We start from the raw sequence: 25,989 nt of genomic DNA on the forward strand, positions 1-25,989 counted from the left end.
TTTCCCAATAAAAAGGTAAAATAGCACTAAAATAATAGAACTAAATAAGGTTTAAAATGAATATAAATTATATTAAAAAAAATTTTTTAAAGTGAAATAAAACCCAAAAATAATATCGCAGACGGAGTCTTTAAAATATAAAAGCTAAAATAATAGAAAATGGAAACTATATAAAATTTAACTAATTCTGATAGGGAGTGCAAAAGGCTCCCTACTCGGATAATAAAATTAAAGACAGAACCAAAAAAAATCAAAATTGAAAGTAAAAGTAAAAAATTATCAAAATATATTTTTTTTTTTGTCTTCAGTCATTTGACTGGTTTGATGCAGCTCTCCAAGATTCCCTATCTAGTGCTAGTTGTTTCATATCGGTATACCCTCTACATCCTACATCCCTAACAATTTGTTTTACATATTCCAAACGTGGCCTGCCTACAAAATGTTTTCCTTCTACCTGTCCTTCCAATATTAAAGCGACTATTCCAGGATGCCTTAGTATGTGGCCTATAAATCTGTCTCTTCTTTTAACTATATTTTTCCAAATGCTTCTTTCTTCATCTATTTGTCGCAATACCTCTTCATTTGTCACTTTATCCACCCATCTGATTTTTAACATTCTCCTATAGCACCACATTTCAAAAGCTTCTAATCTTTTCTTCTCAGATACTCCGATTAAGTTTCACTTCCATATAAAGCAACACTCCAAACATATACTTTCAAAAATCTTTTCCTGATATTTAAATTAATTTTTGATGTAAACAAATTATATTTCTTACTGAAGGCTTGTGCTATTCGGCATTTTATATCGCTCCTGCTTCGTCCATCTTTAGTAATTCTACTTCCCAAATAACAAAACTCTTCTACCTCTATAATCTTTTCTCCTCCTATTTTCACATTCAGTGGTCCATCTTTGTTATTTCTACCACATTTCATTACTTTTGTTTTGTTCTTGTTTATTTGCTTGCGTAGGACTTCATCCATGCCGTTCATTGTTTCTTCTAAATCCTTTTTACTCTCGGCTAGAATTACTATATCATCAGCAAAATGTAGCATCTTTGTATTTTCACCTTGTACTGTTACTCCGAATCTACATTGTTCTTTAACATCATTAACTGCTAGTTCCACCTTTCTCTCAGTGATTGTTTTATACGATTAATAAAATCAAAGGTAGTAACTCGGGTGGTGAAAGGAGGTTGAATACACGCTTCTTTGACAGCATAATCTGCTTGTTCACAATTTGATATTGATTGGCGGAAAATTACGGCAGTTATCGTGTCCACCAAAAATTGAAATATATAGATATATAAACTTTTGAGCTAACGGTGATTTTCGGATCTGGGGGATGTGAAACGCAAAGATATGTCGAAATTTTCCAGAAGTCGACTCATGGTACCCATTATAATAGGTAGATTTCTTATGAAATCTACCTAAAAAGAATACGGTTATGTTGTAATTGAGGGTAAATCTTTGTTAACGTAGGGAAAATATTTCACAATTATATGTTTTATGCTTATTGAAGGAAATTTTCTATAAAGATAAATTTTTTAATATAAATTTTTGATTTTAAATACAAAATAATATTTAAAATTTAAAAAAAATATAGATTTTTAATTAGTAAAATTTTAAGAAAGGATTATAATAAATGTTCATTTTTTTCTGTACTTTTTGAAGGTCATTGTTTTACTCTTTAGTTACAAAATCTACCGGAATAGTTTTTATTAATTCTATGTAAATTTTATTCTACCCTTGAATGTAAGGAACGAATACTTTACGTTACAAATGGTACTTTTAAGAAATGCACATTGCATGGGTATTAATATAAAATGCTAGTTTTTATATATATATATATATATATATATATATATATATATATATATATATAGTGATTGAATTGTGCTGCTACCAAGTTTTAAAGCGGTGAAATGAGGAACTAATTTTTCTTTTCATGATTATATAAACAAGAATAAGGAAGGAGAGAGTTTCGTGTGTTTGAGAATTTTATGTTTTGTGTTGGTTAGAGTGATTTTACTGACATTTCTAGGTTATATATATATATATATATATTTTTTTTTTAAACGTTTTTTATTTTGTGAATATGACGATTTAAAAATAAATTGATGATATGTATTTTTTGACCATGGTACTTAACTTTAACCCTGATCTTGTTAACAATAAATAAAGTTCCGGTCAAGCTTGCATTCTTTAAACGTTACAATTTTCCCATTCCGTATTCCTACGCGCAAGCTTCAATTTATACGGTTAATTAATCAATTAAAAAAATTAATATATATATATATATATATATATATATATATATAGTTTCCATTATCCAAATTGTTTCAATAAAATTTTTAAATAATTGATATCTAAAAATTTCATTCCAGTTTAAAAAAGCTGGTCTTTCAATTATTAAATCTCTTTTAATATTTCATAGAATGACTAAAAAAATTTGAAAAGCTTTATATTTGGGTTATTAATTTATAATGATTTAAAGTTTAAAAAGCTCGTAAATTTACTCTTTTATTTTTTATTTCAAAGGAGCCTACTAGGGGCTTCGTCAATATTATTTCTTCTTTGCATATTTTTCCTACATTTTCTTGGAGTCTATTTCGTTTTCTTCTTTTCCTTCATCCATAAGAATTATATTATAAATAATTTCTCTAAACTTTATTCTAAACAAATAATTTTTATCCTGTTATATCCTTTTTTGGGTCTTCAGTCATTTGATTGGTTTGATGCAGCTCTCCAAGATTCCTTATTTAGTACTAGTCGTTTCATTTCGGTATACCCCCTACATCCTACATCCCTAACGATTTGTTTTACATATTCCAAACGTTGTCTGCCTACACAATTTTTTTCTTTTACCTGTCCCTTCAATATTAAAGCGACTATTCCAGGATGATTAAATATGTGGCCTATAAATCTGTTTATTCTTTTAACTATATTTTTCCAAATGCTTCTTTCTTCACCTTTTTGCCGCAACACCTCTTCGTTTGTCATTCTATCTACCCGTTTGATTTTTAACATTCTCCTATAGCACCGCATTTCAAAAGGTTCTAATCTTTTATTCTCAGATACTCAGATACTTAGAGTATGAGATAAATGACAGTTTTTGTAGCGTGTGAAAATACCATGCCTGACCGGAATTCGAACCCAGGATCTCCGAATGATAGGCCGAGACGTTACCACTCGATCCACGGAGACCGGCAGTAACTTGAAAACTGCTTGGTTAAAAACAATACTTTAAAACATTTAAAAAATATATATAAACCGTAGGGGGATAAAACAAAAAAACACAATTTTAAGAGAGGGGGCTGATTTTTTGAACAAGTTTTGTTTTGGCTTATTTATATATGCAATGTAGCTAACAAATTTGCTTTGACAAAGTGTTTTCTAAAATTTCTGTGAAGATAATCGATATTTCAGTTTTTTCGCGATGTCCTTCAACGTGAACCATCCATAATGATATGCTGACGATTGGGTAAACGCCAGAAATGACGCTAAATCGCCAAGAGTGACGTAAAAATATCAGGAGCGCTTACCCCAAACAGGGAATAAGCCAGGGGATTAATTGATCCTTTTACTCCCGTAACGAATTTTGGTGTAAAATAATATGATCCATATTTAGAAATGGGAAAATAGGAGGAGAAAAGATTATGGAGGTAGAAGAATTTTGTTATTTGGGAAGTAAAATTACTAAAGATGGGCGAAGCAGGAGCGATATAAAATGCCGAATAGCACAAGCTAAACGAGCCTTCAGTAAGAAATATAATATGTTTACATCAAAAATTAATTTAAATGTCAGGAAAAGATTTTTGAAAGTGTATGTTTGGAGTGTCGCTTTATATGGAAGTGGAACTTGGACGATCGGAGTATCTGAGAAGAAAAGATTAGAAGCTTTTGAAATGCGGTGCTATAGGAGAATGTTAAAAATCAGATGGGTGGATAAAGTGACAAATGAAGAGGTATTGCGGCAAATAGATGAAGAAAGAAGCATTTGGAAAAATATAGTTAAAAGAAGAGACAGTCTTATAGGCCACATACTAAGGCATCCTGGAATAGTCGCTTTCATATTGGAAGGACAGGTAGAAGGGAAAAATTGTGTAGGCAGGCCACGTTTGGAATATGTAAAACAAATTGTTGGGGATGTAGGATGTAGAGGGTATACTGAAATGAAACGACTAGCACTAGATAGGGAATCTTGGAGAGCTGCATCAAACCAGTCAAATGACGCAAGACAAAAAAAAAAAAAAAAATTAGAAATATTTGAGCCAAATTTAAAGAAATCGATGATTCGATCAATCCTGAGATATAAGGCCAAATGTAGTACGGTAAATATACGTATGCGCATATATTTTTGAGGTTTAAATGAACTAGTTGGATCTTAAAACGTAAAGATTTTTAAAATACCTTATACCTCATTTTTGACATTATCATTATACTTTTCTTTAGTTATATTTGCCGGGAAAGAAAAAAGTTGACAACACAATTGCAGGACTTTTTCGTCACGGGAAAGTCCTACAATTCCGAGTTTTTTTCTGATGCATGGCTTACATACTATTTAATTTAAAATAGTTTTCATTTTATTTAAATATATATATTTTTTTATTTATATTTAATTCAGTGATTCTAACTAAAGCGCGTGCGCATACCGTATTTAATTCGCACAGATGTGGCGGTACTAGCGGCAACGGTTGGCACTAATGTAATTTGGTAACTTACATTGAACAGATTTCGCTTGTACGTTTGGCAGACTGGTGCAGCCGCGAGACTTAACGCACCATGTATCGAGCGGTCGAGTTCGAGACCAACCCAAAGCGAATTACTTTTTTACACTTTAAATATTATTCATTTATTTAATTCTACCGTTCATCTGTGACATCACAACAGCATTTTTTTTTTTTTGGAGGGGGGTGGGATTTTGGAAAAATTTTGTTTTGTTGCAAATATTGTTATTTTTTCATTGTTAACATATTTTCCTAATAAAAAGATGACCTTAATTAGGTTAAATCTCGAAACCCACCGGGTTGGTCTAGTGGTGAACGCGTCTTCCCAAATCAGCTGATTTGGAAGTCGAGATTTCCAGCGTTCAAGTCCTAGTAAAGCCAGTTATTTTTACGCGGACTTGAATACTAGATCGTGGATATCGATGTTCTTTGGTAGTTGGGTTTCAATTAACCACACATCTCAGAAATCGTCGAACTGAGCTAATACCGAACACACATCATACGAACATTAATATCCGGAAAATTTCCGTCCGGTTTTTTTTGTTCCTTAGGTGTCAAAACGTCAAGATCCGATGAAAACTACAAATGCCCAAATTGGACCGATTAATATACTTTTCCGTCTAGAACTATAGCGCTGTCTAGACGGGAATGTAAAAAAAATATATATTTTTTTGTGTAGACAGTATATATGGTTATAAAACAGTACTGTATTGTACAATAAACAAACCCGTGCATGCGCGTACACATACATATAATTGATAAAGATAAAAACGGTTGAAAAGTGAATAAATTTAAAGAGAAGGGTTTAGTTAATAGTTTTATGTATAGAATTTAAGTGTGACGTAATCTCTTGTATGTAACGAAGTGATATAGTAGATTTTAGGTTTGGTTAGGTTATAAATGTTTTCCCCTCCGTCTCTCATAGTAAGCAGCAATTCCTATCCCCAACCCTTTTTTCAGTCGTTTACTTCTCCTCTCTATCAACAACTCTCTCTTATTTTCTCCACATGTATAAACATTCTCTTTTCCACTCCTTTTTACCAATATTCTATTCGATATCAGCCTATTATATTTTTCCATCTCACCTCTACAATTTTAAAGTAATTAGTAAACTTAACCTTGAATAACATCAGCGCATGCGCTAAGATTTCTAGACATCACAAATGAATTCATTCCCTCTCTTTTCTTATGATCACCTAACCTAACCTAACCTTATTCAATCTTTCTCTCCCACTACTTATTTTTACCTATTTACCCATTTTATTATTCTATATCGATATATGTCTGTTTTATACCTCATCCGTTTTAACGTCTCAAGTTCTCTTTGTAATCAGTCGGAAAGGAAATCGTGTATCATAAAGTGCCTTTTGTTAAATCATATTTCATTTTCATCAAACCGTTTAACGTGGTATCTTGCTTTGAAGTTATTGTTTATTCGTATACGTTAGACGAATAATTTTCTTTTACTTTTTTTTTTATTTATTTACAATTATTTTTTATTTTTTAATTAATTGTAAATCATAACACTGTCAAGTTCCTTCAGTTTTTATTTTTAATTGATAATTAATTGTTTGATGTTATTTTAAGTGATTGGCAGGTCGTATTTATTTTATTGATTCTATATTTTTTATTATTTTATAAATATAAAATCTTTATTATTATTTGTTTGTATGTAAGTATGTATGTGTATTTTTATTATTATTATTTTTTTAATATATATATATATTAATATAATATTGTCTACAAACTAATTACTAAATATAATTATTTTTCAATATGTGATATTAATAAAACCAATCTCGGGTCAATCAGTCTTAAACCAGTACCGTTAATTAAACCATAATTATTTAACTAAATTTAAATGCCGTACAAAAAATCAGATTTTATTTTCATTATTGTTTATGTGTGTTTTTGATGTAACATCGTGGATTTAGTAAAAAAAAAAAAACAAATTAGGTAAAATTTAATTTATCAAAAATTTGATAAATACTTTCCAGCCTATCATTTTCAACTAGATAGTTTTGGTTTCGAATCCCGTTCTTTTTCATATAAAATTCATTTCTTAACACTAAAAGAAAAACATATAAAAGGAGAATAATTGTAATTAAGAATGTATATATTTATACCTGAAGATGTTTAAATATACGAAACCGGTTGTATTTTAATATTATATTTAAATAATTGAAAACCCGTTTTTTATTTGTTTATTATTTACTATTATTTTTGTTTTATTATAGAAAATTAATTATTATTACTATTGAATAAATTTTTGTGCCAGAATTTTTTTTATAAATTTAATTTTCGGTTAAAAAAATTTTTTTTTTAATTTTGTTGTATTTGATTTATAAATACGATTATTCAATTTGCCGGTTTAATCAAAAGGGTTTTTTATTTTGTTGTGATATTATTGTAAAAATCTAAATTCAGATATAAGTATATATGCGTGTGTGTATATATATATATCCATTATAATTATTTAAGTTACTGTGGTTCAATAAACGGCATTGTTCTTTTTTTTAAATGATAACAAGGAGTAATCAAGACCATTTATTGAAATTAACAGTTGTTTTATCTAAAATCTTATTTAAACAAAAATGATCAAAATGTTTTGAAATTTTGATTGGTTTAATTTTTCTTAGATTTCTCATTACATTTTTTTTTTTTTTTTTAATCAACTTATGAAGTAAAATTATTGAAATTACTTATAGAAAAAAGTTATTCATTTGTTTTTTTAAATATATGCATATATATAGTGTTAAAATAATAAATTTTTGTAATAAACAATCCAGTGGAAGACCCCGGTTGAGATTTAAAAAAAAATAAAACAATGCTTATATATTTTGTTTAACTACGATATCGTTTATCTATTTCAAAATTTAAACTTACGCTTTGTTTATTCATTCATTAATAATGATTTTATTTTTTTTTTTAATTTATCTCTTTCTCGTTCTTACATGGTTTTTTTCTTTTTATTCTATTAAATTTCACGATCTTTTTAAAAGTTATTTTAATAAGTAATTTTAACAATTTAACAGAAAAAAATCTTCAATTATATTGTCAATACCTGTCTATTTTTAAAAAAAAGTTAGAATTCCATAATAAATTAACTCGTAAAAATGAAGAGTGATGTGGTTTCCTGATATTTCTTCAATGAGCTGATTTTACTGTAATATATTAATATTTCAAGTTCATTGAAATTTAAATAATATCCAGCCAGCCCTATACGTAACATCTTCATACCATTCATTAAATGGTTATGTATAATTAACATCATTACTCTCATAGAAAGCAATTATAACTGGTTCCACATGTATCTGTGATGCTATATAATAATAAGGAAGACTGCAATGGATACTGTACAGCGGAAAAATTTAATGTACCCTTTCTATAGGAAGTAGTTCAATTACGTAATAGTTTTCATTAAAGTAGTAAAATTTTCCGTGAATCTTATATTTTAGAAAACGTCATAGGTATATTATTATCATTTTATATTGTTAATTATCTTGTTGGAAGGTTTTACTTCTAAATATATTACTTAAAAGAATACGCGTATTTAACAACAAGAAACTTACAAAGTACAGTTTTTTCCATTTAAACCTAAATATAATAATTGCTATTATAATTCTCATAAATTTTATTAAACAATTAAAGGAAAAATTACTTTTATCGTTTTAGATTCTCTTTTGCTTTTTCATATACACCTCTTCAGTGTTTCTTGGCTTTGTTTAATGTTAAACCATTATTTGTTGAAATTTTTGAAAGTATAATTCGATTTTTTTTTTTACAAAAAAACGACAATACTAAAATAATATTATAAAAAAAAAGAAAAGTAATACAAAAAAACTATTAAAAGAAAATAATAAATAATTTAAATTTTATAATTTTTATAACGTGACAGAGCTAATCGTTTATCTATCAAATAAGGAGCAGCACTGGTTTTGTTTATGTAGTTTAAAAAAAGAGAGTTTTATTACAGAATGATACAGTTTTTTTATTTCAAACACACACACACACACACACGCATACAAATCAATATATATATATTTATGTTATTTCTTAATCTTTTTTATTCAATATACTAACAAAATTATTCCAATAAATAAAACTTTTATTTTTATTTAAATACATTTATACATAAACTAAAATATTTTTATTATGTTTTATTCACTTATATAAAAGAATTAATTAAAAAAAAAATATATATATATATATATGTAATACAACAGAATGACTTCATAACGAGTATTTTAATAAACTAAACGCAATTAGTAAATTGACTGGCAGTTGATGTCGTGATAAGCATGCTAATTTTTAGATTACGTGTTTTAGGTTCGATTCCCAGTAAGGGACTAACATTTTTTTTCACTTATCATTTCATACATCTTATATTCTTGTTAATCTTATATTCCTGCATGTCCGAAATTTAACAATAAAAAAAAAAGGATATTAAACAGTAAAAATAATATTTTTTAGTGTAATTAATATACGTGGTATTTCTGAGAAATAAAAATAAATATTACAAAATAAATAAATAATTTTATTAATATATATATTATTTTATTAATAATTAATTTTATTAAAAAATAAATAATTGGATTTATAAAAAAAAATATGCATATATTTATATTATGTTTTTCTTTTTATATGTATATACGAGGTGCAACAATAAAGTAATGAGACTGATTTTTCTTTGCAAGATGTGGCAACCCTGCAGCTTGCGTAGACACGCCATCTTTTACCTTGGTCTATAAGCTACTTCTAGTCCAAGCGGCACATTGATGCAACTGCTCAGTCGTGATTTGTGCTGTAATAAGTGAACACGTGTTTGTGTCCCTTGTCACAGCTTTTTGGACATTTTATGTTGTTTGAAAATGGTGTCCCTTGACCGCCATTTTGACTCTTGGAAATAGAAAAAAAGTCGCACGGAGCGATATCTAGTGAATAAGATGGCTGTGGTACTACCGAAATTTGTTTTGAGATTAAAAATTGCTGTACTGACAGAGCAGTATGGGATGGCGCATTATCGTGATGCTGAATCCAATTATCAGCAATGTTGGCACGGACACGAAGAACTCGTTTACGAAGTCTTTCTAAAATTTCTTTGTAGAAATATCGGTTAACTGTTTGTCTAGGAGGCACCCACTCTTTATGAACAATTCCCTTAGAATCGAAGAAGCACACAAGCATGCGTTTCACTTTTGACTTTGACATGCGAGCTTTTTTGGTCTGGGTGATCCCTTTGAGCACCATTGCGAACTTTGGCGTTTTGTCTCTGAATCGTATTGAAAAAACCAACCTTCATCACCAGCGATAACACGGCTCAACAAATCTGGATCGATTTCCGTTTGCTCTTACAGATCGGCTGCCACATTTTTCTGTGTTTCTCGCTGTTGTTGTGTGAGATTTTTGGGAACCATTTTTGCACAAATCTTTCTTGTACCATGATCTTCAGTTAATATTAAACGAACCGTTTCTCGATCGATGTTGAGTTCTTCTGCGATCATTTTCACGGATAATCTTCGATCATATCGTACGATTTCACGCACCCTGGTCAAGTTGGCACCTGTCCGTGAGGTTGATGGTCGTCCACTGCGGTCTTCATCTTCAACATTCGTTCTGCCTTCGCTAAAAATTTTATGCCACCGAAAACTTGAGCTCTTGACATAACCTCCTCTACAAAAGCCTTCTGAAGCTTACCGTAAGTTGTCGTCGCGTTTTCACCCGATTTAACGCAAAAAGAAATGGCATACCGTCGCGCAATATTTTGCGGTTTCATTTCTGTGACGAGAGACACAAACACGTGTTCACTTATTACAGCACAACTCACGACTGAGCAGATGCATCAATGTGCCGCTTGGACTGGAAGTAGCTAATAGACCAAGGTCAAAGATGATGTGCCTACGCAGGCTGCAGGGTTGCCAAATCTTGTAAAGAAAAATTAGTCTCATTACTTTATTGTCGCACTTCGTATATATAATATAAAAGCGTGGTCTCTTTTGCAACCGTAGTCTCTTTTTCATGGGAATATATTGTACTAGTGACGTCAGATTATATAAAATAAATTTAGTTGACCAAACAGCCGGTTTTTTAAACTTTTTCCATGTAGTATAAAATGTGTAAAGTTCGAGGGCATTCACTTGGGGGTCGTGACTGTAGGACCAGTAGCAAGAAATGAAACCCGTCCACCTTTGCTTTTGGGAATGACCTAAGGGACCTCTCTTCGTCCAGGAGTGGTGGGACGCTCAGGTGTACTACTTTTAATGATTGGACGGGGAATCCCTTTGGAACTTTATGACGGGGTGTAAAGTAAGACCGTAGTCCCGGCAGGGGATCCCTCTGGGGGGGTTCCTCATTAGAGGGAGGCATGGCATCAAGACCGGAGTCTCGGTGGGAAGACTTCCTTGGGTCCTCTCATTAGAAGCATGACGAATGATTAAAGATCGAATCTACCTGGGGGTAACCTTAGTTCCTTCCGAGGTATTTTGAGGCGATGGTACCCCCTGGAGCTGTGTACAAGCTTTGTTATGGATCCGGCTCATGGGGGGGGGGGGAGTTGATAAACAAAGGGAAATGATTAAAAAAAATCTGGTATAAAATAAGTAAATTTGTGTGTCTTGTGTTGATGTATGAATTTATTATGTATTTTTATTATTTAGCTGTTTTATTGCATTGTATAAAAGTATATCTATATATATTTTTTTAAATTTTTTCAGTTAAAACAGAAATTTTTAATTTGAAGGAACTTTGAGTGTGTGGTTTACAAGTTTTTCGCTATTATTCTTGATTTCATCCAACCCATTGGAATGTTTGTCTATGATAAACTTTAAATTGTGACTGAGATAGTGTAATATATAAAAAAAATAATAACGTGTTACAAATCAAGAAGATTTTTTTTTTAATTTATTTTTAGTGAATTATAAAATCTTCGTATCGTTTTTTTTTCAATTTATATATAATTTTTTTTGTGGTTATAAATTTTAATGATATATATATATATTGTTTAATAAATATTATATATTTATATAAAATAAAAAAAATTGATCTACGTCTTTCAAAAAATAAAAAAATAAATTTTTTAAAAATTTATTAAATTTTAAATATTTATAGACGTATTTTTGAGAAAACTAAGGAGAAAAAAGTAATCCAAGCTGATTAGTACAATTATGTCACCAGCATTTTATCCAATTTCTTTACCAGTTGTGAAATTTGATTCGCCAGCCTTAGCTCATTACATACCGCAACATCATGATTATTCGGTAACACTTCATTTTCATTATATAATTAATTTAGCATGCGCTAAAAGTCTTTAAAAAAATTTTTTTTTAATTTAAATAATATTGTTTCATATGAATAATTTATATTTTTTAATGATGATGTATTACTTTTCTTTTTTATTAAACAAGTATTTTACAATTTTTTTTAACTTTTGTAAAAAATCACGTGTTTATTTTATTTTAAATTAAAATATACCAGTTGAAATATCAATGGAATTATTTAATTCAAAATTTATCTAAAATTTGGGTAATTCACATAAATTGTTTACCCACTTGTAAATCTTTCTGCGGTTCATACAACATTGATCGTATTGTTTGGTCATACGAGAGTAAATGTTAATTGTTTCTTCTTTTTTTTTTTACTTTTGAAAACAAAGAACTGTTCATTGTACGATGTTCAATTAATTCGCAAATTTAAAAGAACTCCCAATTTTAAATGAAATTTTGAGGTTATAAACAAATCAATTTTATTTAAACAGCTGATAAAAGTCATCATAGGACTATCGACTTGCTGTCCTAAAAGTATCATAAACCTCTTACCGACTGTTTTGTTTCAGCTAAAGTATTTTAATTTTTAAATGCCTCTTTGTTTTGTGTCTTTTTTTTAACCTACTGGTCCACCGTTAGGTATTACTTAAAGAGGATGAGATGAACGATTTGTAGCGTGTGAAAATGCCATGTTTGACTGGGATTCGAACCCGGGACCTCCGAATGAAATACCGAGACGTTACCATTTGCGCCACGGAGGCCGACAACTCTCGTATCTTAATCAATAATTGTGAATTATTCTGAAGAGAAGTCTCAGTTTGCTACCTTTCTTTATCCTTAATTTCTCTTTTCATATCCTTATAATGTTTTTTTCTTTAAATTATTTTTCATTTACTTTCTTCGTTTCTTTTTCCATCTACTTTACCTTTAATACTTGTATTTATTTTCTATGGACTTTATTCGTACTATTCTATTCAGAATCAAATTCTTTACAGGTTTTGTTTTAAAAATATTTTTATTTATTACTTATTTATAAAAAATGGTTTACGTCAAACAAAAAATAGTATGTTTTTCCACCCAAATTTTTTATTTATTTATTCATATTTTTCGATAGCTAGTAAAAATAAAGTTCTGAGATTTTTTTTTTGAATTCAGATTTCATGTAAAATTATTTAATATACCCTTTAATTTGGATCATAAGTCATAGAAATCTTTCACCAGCGAAATTCGCTTAAGATGCGAATCTATGTTTTTATGAACTTTTTTTTATTTTCACTAATGCCCTGAGAGTTTGTTACATTCTTTGTAAATTATTCTGTTTAATTTAGTTTTTCTTTTCACTGTATATAATTTATTTATTACTTTTTTGAATTTAATATTATTACTTATCTAATCATTTTATTTTTTTTTATATTCCTACATAAACAAAAATACACATGTATACAAATTTCAAAATAATTTTTCTATTTTTCACGTAATTCATGGGAACATTATCAAAGATTGTATAAATACCAGGTTTCATTCTCTTGATTTGTTCTGTTCTTTTTTATCAATTATCCATTTTTTTTTTTTTACCTCCGGATCTACCGTTAGGCATTCTTCAGAGGATGATGGTGAATGTTTTTTAGCGTGTATGAAAATGCCATGCCTGACCGGGATTCGAACCCGGGACCTCCGGATGAAAGGCTGAGACACTACCATTCGCGCCACGGAGGCCGACGTCAATTATCCATTTACATATCTTTAATTGTTCGATGTTCTTGATTATTTTCCTCATATCCTTTGAAAATTAATAAATTCCTTACATTAAATAAAAGATTAAAAAGGAAAAATCTTTAGTTCAATTAATCTTAGTAAATTTGATTAAATATAAATAATTAAAAAAAAAAAAAAAATGGCTTAAATTTCGTTGATTTCTAAACATTTATATAAAAATTTATATTTTCTAATTTATATTTGGAATATATATATATTTTTCAATACAAATACATTAATAAAAAGTAATATTCATTTGAAACAATATATACTTATAAATATTTTATTAAAAAAATTATGAAATGTGCTTTCATTATTATATTTTTTTCTAATTTTTATATTATTAAAATGTCTTTTTTTTCAAGAAAAAAAGGAGGAAATGAAACCAGTTTTAAAAATATATTTTTTAAATTTTTGTTAAAATTTTTTTTTTGCTTTTTTTAAATCTCTTATGATCAGGAGTTTTTTTACTGTAAGTATTTAAATATGTTTATGTATAAATTTGTTTATAACTTCAAAGCTTTTCTCTTATTTATGGATTTTTTTTAAAATTTATTTCTTGAAGGTAAGTTTATTTATATTAATTTAATTTTATTAATAATTATTTAACTTAACAGAAAAATTGTTATATTTTGTAATATATATAGATGTATTATTTTTATATATTAATGGGTCTATAAACAATTATTTAAGGTAGATTTCATAAGAACCTATTGTAATGGGTACCATGATTCGACTTCCGGAAAATTTCGACATATCTTTGCTTTTCACATCCCTCAGACCCCAAAACCACCGTCAGATCAAAACTTTATATATATATATATTTCACATTCTTGTGGACACGATAACTGCCGTAATTTTGCGCCAATCACTCTCAAATTGAGACATAAAATATAACCACCCAAAACCTCAGTCGAGTTCGTTAACGGGCAAAATCAGACCATAGGGGTGGAAATGGGAGGCTTTTTCAAAACCACAGTCAAATCAAAACTTTATATGTACATTTATATATATTTCACTTTCTTGTGGACACGATAACTACCGTAATTTTGCGCCAATCACTTTCAAATTGATACATAAAATATAACGACCCAAAATTTCGGTCGAGTTCGTTAATGGGCATAATCGGACCATGGGGGGCTTTTTCGTAAAAACAAAATATTTTTGTAACTTTCTTATTAAGCAACATATCGATTTCGTTTAAAGTTCCTACTATTTTTTGGGTAAGGACCTAAAATTTATGTAAGTAAAGTTTTTTGATATCACCAACCATTGGATCTAGGGGGGGAATTGGGTTTCGAAGATAAAAAAATCATAACTCCCTTAATAGACACAGTATTGAATTGTTTTAAAGCGGTCGTTACTCCTCTAAACATTACCTAAAACTTTTGTCTGAAACAATTTTTGATATGACTAACCCTTACGGCAAGGGATGACCAAAATATTGCTGGAATTGTAAGAAGATGGAGCTTTTCGTAAGCTAAACATGTGAAACTTTTTTTCACACGTAATCATTGTCGTATTGAGTAAATTTGAACTTTTTCTTAACTTTAAGCTTTTTTTATCCCCTACTTAGCACCGGTGAAATCTTTCTCCGTCTTCGGAATACCGAAAGGGATTTTTTATTTATATATTAAAAAGTTATGCTAAGTATCCTACTTGCTATAAATTTATATTTAACCATTTTTCTTTTTTTTTTAATTGATGGCACTGTCTCATTTATCATCAGTGAGACACTGAATAAAATCTTCTTCGATTTGAAGAAGTCGTTATAGTTAATATTATGAATAATTTTGGATAAACCAGATAAAATATGATTGTAAAAAATTTTTTTTATTTTTATTTTTACTAAATAGAAACCAACGGCGACTAAAGGTTCTTTAAGGAAAATTTTTACCCATCATACAGAATTATGTGGCATGAAAATATCTATCTTACTATACAAAACGTGGTATTAGAAATATTTATTATATAATTAAAAAATTATTTGTTGCTTCGTTTTACTTTTTCGTCCAGCGATACAGCAGAGCTATAACTCGTATTTCAATCGATCTAATTTGGGCACATCCGGTTTTCACCGGATCTTGACATTTTCTCAAGTAAGGAACCATAAAATCGGATGGAAATTTTCCTGATGTTCGTATGTACATTTGTATACGTATTCGGTATCGCACCCTAAATCGCCTTATATCTCCAAAACTACTGAAACGATTTCCATTAAACTTTTATTAGATTACTTCTATTTAGTGATGACATTAAATTTTCAAGTTAAAAGGTGAAGAGAGGTGAGGGTGTAGAGGAAAATCACCCTAGTATCTCGATATTTCGTCTGATTAGGGTCTCTTTGTTTTCTTAGACGCATTTGTAAAAAATAAAAATATAATAATATTTGGAAAAAAGTTTTGATAATCTCACCCTAAATAACCCTAAAAAAAAAACCCTAAATAAACTAGTGGGTATTGTGTGTCATTACACCTTCTCACCACAAGGAGCGCTAGTGTAGCACTGACGTATATCTACTGTAGTCGTCTGATATGTTGTGACGTCACAGGTGACCGGTAGAATAATATAAATGAATAATATTTAAAGTGTCCGCTAGTACCGCCACAGACGCGCGAATAAAATAAGGTATGCGCGCGCGCTTTTGTTAGAATCTTTGAATTAAATTAATGAAAAATTGTTGTATTTAAATAGAATCTTCTATATTTATAAAAATGAATATTTTTTTGTTTTTTTTGTTTGTCCCATATGCGTTCCAATACAATTCATCCGATTGCAATGAAACTTTGGTGAGTTGTGGGAACGCTCGCAAAGATTACTGTTTTATTCTGGACCCGCTAGGTGGCGCTGGGGTTCGAGATATTTCGAAAAAATGTATTTATGGTACGATTTAGCTCATATTCAAAATATTTATTAGTTACGTGAAAATAAACATTTTTACAAAAAATATACCCGCTAGATGGCGCCGGTGTCGAGATATTTACGAAATAAACAAACAATATACAAACAGACTTTCTTCTTCTATATATATATTTATATATAAAGGCAATGTTCGTATGTGTGTCCGCTAAAGACTAAAAAACTACTGGTTCGATTTACGTGCCAGTTTTTTCAAAATAATCCGAATAATCAAAATTATTCATTGATCCAATTATTTTGAATTTTCAAAATAATCCAATTCCTTGTCTGAAGAAGGTTTAAAGCTATTGAAATCCTCGATCTGACAAGTAGAAAGAATGTTAAGGGTATTTTGAAATGACTTCTTTGTTTAGAGAGTAGTTTGAATTAAATCCGATAGGTAGTGCTTTTTGACTTTTTTTTTGTCTTCAGTCATTTGACTGGTTTGATGCAGCTCTCCAAGATTCCCTATCTAGTGCTAGTCGTTTCATTTCAGTATCCCCTCTACATCCTACATCCCTAACAATTTGTTTTACATATTCCAAACGTGGCCTGCCTACACAATTTTTCCCTTCTACCTGTCCTTCCAATATGAAAGCGACTATTCCAGGATGCCTTAGTATGTGGCCTATAAGACTGTCTCTTCTTTTAACTATATTTTTCCAAATGCTTCTTTCTTCATCTATTTGCCGCAATACCTCTTCATTTGTCACTTTATCCACCCGTCTGATTTTTAACATTCTCCTATAGCACCGCATTTCAAAAGCTTCTAATATTTTCTTCTCAGATACTCCGATCGTCCAAGCTTCACTTCCATATAAAGCGACACTCCAAACATATACTTTCAAAAATTTTTTCGTGACATTTAAATTAGTTTTTGATGTAAACAAATTATATTTTATTAGTTTCGCCTGTACTATTCGGTATTTTATATAGCTCCTGCTTCGTCCATCTTTAGTAATTCTACTTCCCAAATAACAAAATTCTTCTACCTCCATAATCTTTTCTCCTCCTATTTTCACATTCAGTGGTCCATATTTGTTATTTCTAATACATTTCATTACTTTCGTTTTGTTGCGGTAGTTCTTGCGTAGGACTTCATCTAAGCCATTCATTGTTTCTTCTAAATCCTTTTTACTCTCAGTTAGAATTACTATATCATCAGCAAATCGTAGCATCTTTATCTTTTCACCTTGTACAGTTACTCCGAATCTAAATTGTTCTTTAACATCATTAACTGCTAGTTCCATGTAAAAGTTAAAAAGTAACGGAGATGCTTTTTGACAATTGGATTTATTTACATTGTGACTTTTATAAAGTGAAAGGTAAAGTTTGTGAAATTCCGTAATGTTCATTTTGTTAATGTTTTATCAAACTTTCGATTGTGTTCATTTAATCTATATATATACATATATAGATTAAATGAATCTATATCTAGATTAAATTATCTATATGAAAATTTGACTCAAATCTAGCAATAGCAACATATTGCCGGATCTGTGCTAGTTATAAATATTTTTACTTAAGTTGTTTGTGTATGCGTACGTAAGCCGTGCATCAGAAAAAAGCCGCGTGATGGGAAAATCTGATGTGATTGTCGGTGGCTACACTTTTTCGGATTCTACTTGTAGATCTAAATAAAAATTATCCTTAGGAAAAATTGCAATTTCTCCTTTGTTCTTCACCTGTCCGCCATTTTGTTATTTTTATATAAAATTTTATATCTCAAGTTCGGATGGAGGAATCACATTAATATTTTGTAGTAAAGTTTTAAAATTAGCAAAAAATCAGGACTTTAATACCTTTGCAAATTAAAAAATGGAGGCCATTTTGATTTTTTCAATCCGTTATATCTCAATAAATATTAGTTTTATCAAAATATACAGAATGATTCAGGAGGATAGAGCAATACTTTGACAACTCATTCTAGAGGCTAAAAATAAGAAAAAAATTCATATAAATATAGGTCCGAAAACGCTTCGTTAGCGAGTTATACAGGATGAAAGATTTCACGTCACGTCGGCATGTTCGGCATTAGTGAAGATACGCGGCATTTTTCAAAACAAAACTAAACAGAATTTCACTTTTTTTAACAGACTTGATTCTTTATGCGGTGTAAAATGAATACAAAATTACACTTCTTAACAGTTTTCTGAAATTTTTACCATAAGAATTCGACGTAATACTGCAAACACGATTGATCAGCAAAAGGTTATTTAATACATTACCACAATTAACTGACAACAACGAGTAGTATTTAAACAAATTATGATGAAAAAAAATCAGTGTTGCCGACTTGTTTTCCGTAGGTCTAAAATTATTGTACCTACTAGATACATCTGTTTTCTTTTTTTGTAACATTTTCTTCTTAGTTTTCGTCGGTTTTGTTGTTAATAAAAGTCGACATGTTTAAAATTTTATTTCTTTTTTGTTGACATTATTTACATCAATCTACTTATAATTAAATTCTCTACAATTTACGTTTAAAAAATGTATGATTTATCGCCAATTTAACAATGTTATTGTACGTCAAACGTAAAAAAAAAGTTTTTTGACCCTATTTTTGGCGTTTTACATGGGATATTTTAGAAACTAACAGAGATACAGTTTTGGAACCTATTTTTTTTCGATTTCCCAGCTCAAAAACCATAAGAAAAAATTGAATTTGCCCCTTAATTGACCTTCCTAGAATTTCAGAAAGCCTTAATTTACCCGGCGGAACTGAAACTCGGGCGAAATCTTTCACCCTGTATAACTCGCTAACAAAGTGGACCTATGTTTATATGAACTTTTTTCTTATTTTTAGCCTCTAGAATGAGTTGTCAAAGTATTGCCCTATCCTCCTGAATCATCCTATATGTTATTTGTTAAAATATTAAGCGTTTTATTTTGAACAAAATAATTTTATTTTTTTTGAAATCGGTTAAGAAATAGCCGAGTTATGGCAGAAAATTGATGTTTTAATTTTGTGTCTGTTTTCATGTCCTCTACTTTATATTCAATTCGATAAAATATTTTTTTAATTTATTTTTAATTCTAATATTGTAAATCAAGTAATAACTGCTTCACAATAATAGACCTAATAATTAAAAAAATAAAATAACTACCTGTAATAATCTTATCTTAATTGTTATAGAACTTAGGTGTACTTTTTTTAAAATAAATAATTAACAATTTTTTAAAGTTATACGAGATCTTCAAAGTGTCCACCATTAGAAATTACATAACTGTCCAATGATTTTCTGAGAAATTGTATTAACCGTTCAAAAATTCCGTGAGCATTCCTGATTTCTTGAAATTCATTTTGGATTCTTTGTGTAAGATCCTCAATGTTGAATTTAATAAACAGTAATACGTTTCAAATGGTCCCACAGGTAGATGTCAAGAGGGCTTAAGTCAGGTAATCGAGCACGGCAGGGCACTGGACCTTCGCGGTATATTCATATTTTCTTGGAAAATTTCATGCAGGAAATCTGATACCAACTGACTGAAATGTACTGAAGTTCCATCGTGGTGAAACCACATATTTCCTCTTAATTGTAGAGATAGGTCTTCCAAGAAATATGGAAGATTTTCGGTTAAATGAGTAATATAATTTTCTCCATATAAACGATTCGGTTGAATGATAGGACCCAAAAGTTAGTCATTAAAAATACCTGTTCATACGTTCAGGGAAAATCTTTTTGTTGATAGCTACTTTGGATAGTGCAATGAGGATTCTAATCGCTTCATATACGCTGGTTGTGATAATTTGGAACACCATTCCTGTTGAAAGAAGCTTCATTTTTACATTGTTAACATGATCAGCAGTAATAATCGCTGTGTAAAATTATTCGAATGTGAAAATGTAATATCAATCGTTTTATTATTATTTAATATTAAATTTTATTCTGAGAAAATTATTACTTTATTTGATACTAATTTATAATATTAGAATTAACAGTAAATAAAAACAATTAATATTTAATCGAATTGAACGTAAAGTGGAGGACATGAAAACAGACACATAATTAGAACATCAACTTTCTGTCATAACTCGGCTATTTGATGACCGATTTTCAAAAATAAAGTATCATTTTGTTCAAAATAAAAGGATTTATATTTTAGCAAATAACATAAATTTTGATAAAATTTATATTTATATAGATATAACAGTTTGAAAAATATAAATGGCCGCGATTTTGTAATTTGTTAAGATATTTAAGTCCTGATTTTTTGCTAATTTTAAAACTTTATTACCAAGACGCTTACAAAATATTAATGTGATTCCTCTATCCGAACTTGAGATATAAATTTTTATATAAAAATAACAAAATTGTGAACAGTGGGAGAACGAAGAAGAAATTGCAATTTTTGCTAAGGATATCTTTTGTTTAGTTTTACAAGGAGAATCCGAAAAAATATAGCCAGCCCACCATTTTAGAAACACTTTTCTATATATATACATATATATACATAGTGTCCCATATAAAACGCAACCCAACCTTATATTGGTAGGTATTGAAATAATAAAAAGGCATGTGTAAATGTAAATGTAATTTTTATTATTATCATCCATTACCTTACATTTAGAGTAAATGTTGGAAGTGGCCGCCATCTTCTTGAATACAAGCTTCAATTCTTTTTACAGCGTATCTTGCAACCTTTTTCAAAGTTTGTGGCTGGATATTGAATACCGCTTGTTCAATATTGACTTGAATCGTTCAAGTGTTCGCGGTTTGTTGCTGTAGGCTTTTTCTTTGAGGTAACCCCGTAGAAAAAAATCCGCCGCAGTCAGATCTGGAGATCTCGGTGGCCGCAAGCCTCGACCGATAACACGATTACCAAAGAATTCCTCGACGAAATCAGAAGTTGAACCTGCGTAGTACGATGTCGCACCGTCATGTTGTAGCCGGCAGTGTTTGTCTTCCTCTTGTAAGAGTGCGATGAACTGAAATAAAACATCCTGATATCGTTCTGCATTGATGGTGTACTCGAAAAAAAAAGGACCGATTATTTTCTTCCGCTTTATCGCGCACTACACGCCCCACTTCTGCGGGTGTAATTGTTTTTCGTAACAAACGTGGGGATTTTCAGCGCTACAAATTCTACTGTTTTGGCTGTTTACGTAGCCATCCGAATGAAATCGTGGTTCATCTGTGAAAAATAACGAATCCATAACGTTAATTCCCTCACGCAGAAATCGACGGAACCGTTGACAATATTGTAGCCGTTTTTCTTTGTCGGGCTCAAGAAGTCGATGAACCGTTTGAACGCGATAAGGTCGTAATTGTAATCGTTTGGTCGCTTGATGAACAGTCTATTTAGACAAATTAATTTCAGCAGACAAACCTCTGATCGATTTATTTGGCGAGGCGAGTAATCGGTCTTTGATTTCAGCGACTGTATCTGTATTCAACACCGACGCAGATCTTTTGTGTTCCTTGTTATTTACAGAACCGGTCTCTCTTAATTTTGCGACTGACCTTAATACTGATGTTTTGTTAGGAGCCGGTTTATCTGGGTACTTATGGCGAAACAAATCTTGCACTGCGACCGCTGATTTCGTACTGAAGTACGACTCGACAATGAAAACACGTTCATCTAGCGAAAACACCATCTTGTCTCTAGCAATACACTGAACGTTATGATTGCATTGTTGTTACTATCGGTAGTGTTCTACTGCGTCGCCGCGATGTTCAGATGTTGGACGAGTCCATTTCAATAACGAGTAGGGGAGGAAGCTTGACTTTTGAAATTTCATGGATGAGTGATTGATGGGTTGCGTTTTATATGGGACACTCTGTCTGTATATATATATATTTTACACTGACTATTCAGGAGTAGAAGAGAAACCACATCTTCAGTCAGTAATGTCCTCCGGTATCCCTGAAATAATGTTCACGATTTTCCAATAAAAATAGTAAAATTACTTTCGGAACTTATATTTAGACAACTCTGTTTAATATATATTTTTTTTAAATTAATTTTTACTTTAACTCGTTTTGTTGAATTCACAAAAAAAATAATTTTTTTTATTGTTCACAGAAATAAAGTAATAAATTACTTCTCATTATTGAGTAAATATATATATATGTATACATTTAAACGTCAGATTATGTATAAGTTATATTTAGTTTTTAATTAAACGATATTATGAAGGCCATAGACTAAAAATATAACCTATAATGTCATCAAGGTCATTTTACGCGGGAAACATATTAAATTCCCGCGTAAAAATATTTAACTATACAACAAACACGACATCTGTCGTCATATTTTACTTAAATTATTTCCATAATCTATAGATTATTCGTTGTTTTTTTTTTCTTTTTTTATACTACTAAAATAAATATAATATATATTTAAGTAAAAGGAGAAAATAGTTTACCGAAAAATTTAAGTAAAAAGAAAGCGAAACAGAGGAATTTAAATAAAATTATTCGTATCTCATATGGCATATAGAGTAACTAAAATTATATTCTATTTGAATACATTATCACCTAGACCACAAACAGAAGAATAATATGGAAGAAAATTTTATAACTATTATTAAATTGATCGATCTTTTAATTCTTTATTCTTTCTTCTTATTTTTCCTCTCTTCTTATATATAGATGTTTATTGCTGTAGACGGAATTTCAATCTTAATGTTTAGTTTTCTATTTTTGTTTTTCATCACTCTTGTAAAGAAAATAAAAAAAGAAACGATTGGAATTAATTTCGCATAATTGAAATTTTATTAATATTTATGTATATTTATATCTAATAATATATTATTCAGCATTGTGATAAAAAAAAATATATATTAATAGTATTTTTTAACGATCTATATATCCCTACTACTTTTATTTTCTTTATAACTGTTTTTTTCCTTCTCATCAGAAACTTTATTCGTAAAATGTTTAAAATGAACAATCATATTATTTAAAGTATATTTAACATTTTTTTCTAAGTGTTGTGGTGGTACTGCTTAAGAATTATTGTGTAGTAACAGATTCAAATCTGGGGTAGTTTTGTTTATTAATTAAGTGTATTTAATTATTAATAAAATTCGACCGTTTTTTTTTAGGACTGGTTTTTTTTAATTAATTTTTTTTTCCTGTTTAGCCTCCGGTAATTATCTTTCAGACAATAATTCAGAAGATGATATGTATGAGTGTAAATTAAGTGTAGTCTTTTACCGTTTCAGTTCGACCATTCTTGAGATGTGTGGTTAATTGAAACCCAACCACCAAAGAATACCGGTATCCACGATTTAATATTCAAATCCGTGTAAAAATATCTGGCTTTACTAGGACTCTAACGTTGGAAGTCTCGACTTCCAAATCAGCTGATTTAGGTATTAATTTATCTATCGAACTGTTGGTCTACCATGGTTTTTTTTTGTATTCAAATGTTGTTTAGAAATTACAAATAAAATGTTTTGCTTAAATAGTCATTATTATTTATTATTGATTGATTTTTATTATTTAATAATTAATTATTTAAGAAATAAAATTTTAATACTAAATGAAAACTATTCTGAGTTATATTTATAGTCGATTCCTTTAATTTATTGTAGATTTTCGTGGGATATTATCTTTTTGAATTATTTTATATCAATATAGTTAATTGTTTTACGTTATTTTGTATTTATTTTTTTAATGTTCATAATTCAACACAACGTAAACTTATAACACAAAAATTTTCTATTTTATTTTTCCAGAGAATTTCATTAAAAAATATAACACTTTTTTTTTCTTAATTAAACCTTCTTTTAATATTAATATTTACGAAGGCCATCTTATCAATGTGATACCCAGGAAGTTTTTCTCTTTTATTAAACTTCGTTATTACAGTATCATTAGTTCAATTTTATATATAGATATATATATCTAATAAGGTAGAAATCAGCTTAATTATTTCGAGATAGGTTATGTGGTTTACATTTTTTTTTTTAAATGTAAATATAAGATATTTTCATTTATTATACATGGTATGTTTTATTTTTATTATTATTGTCTATTAATAAAAATATTATTCTTATTTATCTACGTTAGGTAAAATGTATTTATTTTTCTACTTTATAACCCATCGGGTTGGTCTAGTAATGAACGCGTCTTCCCAAATCAGCTGATTTGGAAGTCGAGAGTTCCAGCGTTCAAATCCTAGTAAAACCCAGTTATTTTTACACGGATTTAAATATTAGATTATGGATACCGCTGTTCTTTGGTGGTTGGGTTTCAATTAACCACACATCTCAAGAATGTTCGAACTGAGAGTGTACAAGGCTACACTTCGTTTACACTCATGCATATCATCCTCTGAAGTATTATCTGAACGGTAGTTACCAAAGGCTAAAAAACATGAAAAAAAAGTTTTTCTATTTTATTAACCGGGTTGGTCTAGTCGTGAACTCGTCATCGCAAATTAGCTGATTTTGAAGTCGAAAGTTCTAGGGTTCAATTCCTAGTAAAGGCAGTTACTTTTATACAGATTTGAATACTAGATCGTGGATACCGGTCGTGGAATTGGGGTTTCAATTAACGACATATCTCAGGAACGGTCTACCTGTGATTGTACAAGACTACACTTCATTTACATTCATATATATCATCCTCATTCATCTTCAGAAGTATTACCTTAGGGTAGTTCCGGAGGCTAAACAGGAAAAGGAAAAACGATTTCTATTTTATTTAATTTTTTTTAATTGTTTCTTTATATTACTATATTTTTCTTAATCTCAGTCAATAATTATTTCTGAAGAAGATACGTCATTGAGTGTAGTTTTTTTTAACAACATATCTTAAAAGAAACTATTAAAAATGTATCTCGGAATAAATTAATCTAGAGTAAATGTTATTTTTAATTATTTATCAAATTATAATTAATTAGAAAAAAAATTAAATAATTAACTTTTGTATTAATAAAAATCTTAGGTGGGCACTACATGACTTACTTGTACGCTTATTAAATTACATATACACATTTTTTTTTTTTTAAATGAAAAGTACATAATATTTTATTTCATTAATAACTTCTGATATTTTTTTCTTTACTCTTATTATTGAATTATTATATATCATAAATTTTCTTTTACAATCAGAGGTTAATAATTATTAATAAATAAATATATTTAAATTAAATAAACAAACGTTAAAAAAAGGAAATAAAGTCTGACTCAAACTGATGTGCCTTCCCCTTGTAAGATCCAAATATTTCATTAATTAAAATTTTATTTGGCTGTAACTCTGGAACCGATGAAAATAAGTACCACTTATGATACATCGTTGAAGAGCTCTCACTGAGGGGTTATTACTAAAGTTAAGAAAAGGTAAAAAAAAATCCAAATTTTTTTTTCGATTTTGGGCTTTTTTGTACACTTT

At 29.4% G+C, this 25,989-nt stretch overlaps 1 protein-coding gene across 1 annotated transcript in view; it reads left to right on the forward strand.

Moving 5' to 3' along the window:
* The window catches only part of DCX-EMAP (Doublecortin-domain-containing echinoderm-microtubule-associated protein), a 197,633-nt gene that overhangs the window by 76,032 nt on the left and 95,612 nt on the right, over nt 1–25,989 (forward strand). The window lies entirely within an intron of this gene.

This window comes from Lycorma delicatula, chromosome 13 (genome assembly GCF_047948215.1).
Source record: "Lycorma delicatula isolate Av1 chromosome 13, ASM4794821v1, whole genome shotgun sequence".
In the NCBI taxonomy this organism is placed as follows: domain Eukaryota; kingdom Metazoa; phylum Arthropoda; class Insecta; order Hemiptera; family Fulgoridae; genus Lycorma; species Lycorma delicatula.